A 3,558-nucleotide genomic window follows, 5' to 3' on the forward strand; every position below is an offset into this window, starting at 1 on the left:
AAAATTGAAAATAAAAATAATGTTGAGAACAGAAATGGTAAAAAAATCAGTGTTACAGTGACAAATGTATGAGTAACATAGCATAATCAGTCCTCAAGACTTTTTAGCTTTAATACAGGTGTAATAGAACAGCATTCATTCAAACCAGGAGGGGTAAGGGCATCACACACGAGAATTCATATGAGCTCTTTTTTGAGAAGATGTTTGTCAGTGTAAAAGCCCCTTGGGTCTGGTTCCAAGAAATCAATCACCACAAATTTAAAAAGGTGACCAGACTAAGCAGAAATACGTCTATACAGTGCATTAATTGTCTTTCCTTTCTTGATTTCATTGAGATGTTCATATATTCTCTCTTTCAAAGCTCAACCAGTCTTGCCAATGTAAATAAACATCTTCTCAAGAAAGAGCTCATATGGATTCTTGCAATTAAAGTCTCCTGCTATAATTATTTCCACTTAAGCATGTTGTAAAATATATTCCATGTGTTGCTTGCCTACTTTGACACCTAATCCAGGTATACAATAAATGTTTACTAGAGTATATATTTTCCCATTTATGGATAGTGTTACTAAACAGAACATCCCTGTTTTATCTTGCTATGTGTTTAAAGTTGTCATTAAAAGTGAGTTTTTCCATAAGACTGCTACTCCTCTCCTCTTTTGCTTATAATGAGAGCTGACTAAAATTGTATAGCTATTAGTATTAATTTTAGTTATGTCTTCTTGTATAAGGTGTGTTTCTTGTAAAATATGATCTGTGCATTAAACATTTTCAAATATCTTAGGAGATTTCCCCTTTTACAATTATTGTTCAGACTATTTACATTAATGAAAATGCATTTCTTAGATAAATTATTACTACTCAAACTGCTAGTCATGTGTATATATTTTTACCAATGGGCAAGCATATTTATCTAGAGAAAATGATTTATTTTCATGTGATGTTTTACAGTAATTATAACTCATAGACACCCAATAAAAAGGATTGAACAATAAAACCTAAAAACCTGAGATAAGAAATGAACTAACCCTCCTATGGGGAAACAAACCCCAGCTTTAAAAGGTCTAGCCATTCAAGCATACCCTTTAACCCTCTTTCTAATTGTCATTTCTTAGCCCAACTATCTAAACACTCTCTCTAACAGAAAAAAGCTTACTATATATTGCATTCTTTTGATATAAATATTTTTTTTCACAATCTAATCCACAAGAAATCTGCTAGACCACTGAGTTCCTCTGTACAAAAAGACTTTATTCAGATTCTGTCACTAGGGGATTGTCAAAATCTCTAATTATAGTGTTTGCAGTCCAGCAGACTGGAATGAGGGTCAGAATGCCAGAAATTATAAATATTACTCCAGACACCAGAGTGATGCGAGCCTTGGTGGATGCTTCCTCCACACAGTTTGTGCACTTAGTCCCCACGATGCCAATAAGGATAGCCATAACAGCCACAAGAATGCCAATAACAGTCAAAGCCCTGGCTGCCTGCAAATCCTGAGCCAGTACCAGCATGGAGTCATAGATCTTGCATTACATCTGTTCAGTGCTCTGCACAATGCAGCTCATCCAGAGACCCTCCCACATGACCTGTGCTGTCACAATGTTCTGACCAATGAAGGCAGTGACTCTTCACATTGGCAGGGCACATGTGATGATGTAGCCAACCCAGCCAATGAGGGACAATGTCATCCCAAGAATCTGCAGGCCTGTAGATGCCATCACTTCAGCTCTGGCAAACCTGCTTAACTGAAGAAAAAAGATAAGTCTAGAATAAACCCCACCAGCAAAGAAAGGAAAAAATGGCTATAATCAGAGAAGTCCTTCCCTTACAGATTAAGTTAACTATTTTTTTCACAATCTTTGAGTTCAAATCTAAAAGAATACTTTAAGCCCAGTCATATTACTATACTAATCATCTTATCTTTGACATTAAAATAAAGCAAATTACAGTAACTTTTAGTATTTGCTTATAATATTCAACAGTTGTCTTTTAATTAAATTTATTTTAGTAAAGATGAACTAATATTTACCTTTCAGATTAATGTAGCTAAACAATAGACCAGTGCAAACTTGTAAAATGCATACAAAAAGTTCCATTTCTGTAACTGAACTCTGTGGAACTGCAAGTGTTATACTGTGTAGTAGCACTATCTGCTTCACATCATTCTCTTTATTATATGTCATCCATTTACAGCAGTTTTCTGATTTCAATTAAAATCAAATATACTGTATCTCCTTTATAAGTTTACTAAATTAATAGTTAATGAATCTCTCGTCATTTTTGTTATAGTTCATGTAGCATAGTTTTACATGTTTTTTAGGTAAATATCCATTTAAGAAGTTGAAAAATTCAAGAAGCTCATTTCTGATCTTTAACTCAACTGCTTACATCATTCTAGAGTCGTTTATTTTTGTTTTTAAGCACTTGAACAGTCATAAAGGAGTTTTCAGATTCTAAATAGATTAATAATTGAAAATTCTATCCTGGGAACAAGAAAACAAGCTTTTCAGCTCGCAACCTCGGTAGGAAGATGAGGAACAAGTAATAAGCAATTTGAAAACTTCTAAACACGTTCTATGCTTGTGGAGTGTTTAAGAGCATTCCCTCCCTCTAAGTAACTGTTTGTCAAGCCCAAACAAGTCTCTATACATCCAAAAGAGGTTTACATTTACCAGAAATGAGTTTTCTTTTAACTATATAAAAAAACACATTCCTTATCTTGTTTTAAATTTACACCAGTCATTAAAACAGTATAAGTCATGATACATTTATAGAGAAGCTTCTGAAGCACAAGCACATATATTTTTTTAATACAGCTTAGAGCCTTTTAAGGAATCTATATTAATTCTGTAAGTTCAAATAAACAGTTTAAATGTTCATTTAACTGTTTTCTTTAAGCTGTAAATAATTTTCTATGTGTACATTGTACTAAAAAATATACAGTGTGTTATGTTGCTCAGGAGTTATCATTTTCTTTGTTTCTTACATTTCTTTTTTATTGCAAATGTTTGTTTGAAGATATGACAATATAATAAACTATCAAGAGGTATAAACATATAAATCATTGTTTTGTTTTATGTGTTATACTATTATTTGATTTTCTTAGAGATATGTTAGTTGTCTGCAGGTTACTAGGTCAAGCATTATCTATATGTCAAGTAGTAACACTGAGAGTGAATAAACAAGAATAAAATGTCTTTACCATTTTCCCTTTTGGGATTGTAGTCTTTTAGTTAAAAAATGATTCATTTTTGTTGCATATGTTAGGAAACATAATAGATTTGCCATTTAATTCAAGTGTGGTTCCCTTTGAATAATTTGGGTGTGCTAAAAAAGGAGAAAATATGTAAAATGATTATTTAAAAGTTACTAGTAATTTAGTCTCTTCTTTTTTTATCTGCTTTTTTCCATTCATTCCTCTCTGCTTCATGTTTTAGAGAAAAACAGACCAGTCCATTATTTCTGTTTGATTTAAAGTTTTGTTGTATATTAAGAAAGACACAGCTGCATCCAAAGTATCAAAAGTTTTGGCACCATCCGAAAAAAAGATTTTAA

At 32.3% G+C, this 3,558-nt stretch overlaps 1 pseudogene; it reads right to left on the minus strand.

Annotated features, from left to right (window-relative positions):
• Positions 1-1,250: 1,250 nt before the first annotated feature.
• On the minus strand, positions 1,251-1,721 carry LOC122788809 (annotated as a pseudogene).
• Between the last annotated feature and the right edge of the window lie 1,837 nt (positions 1,722-3,558).

Source organism: Protopterus annectens, chromosome 14.part0 (genome assembly GCF_019279795.1).
Source record: "Protopterus annectens isolate FY-2018-M chromosome 14.part0, PAN1.0, whole genome shotgun sequence".
Classification (NCBI taxonomy): domain Eukaryota; kingdom Metazoa; phylum Chordata; order Ceratodontiformes; family Protopteridae; genus Protopterus; species Protopterus annectens.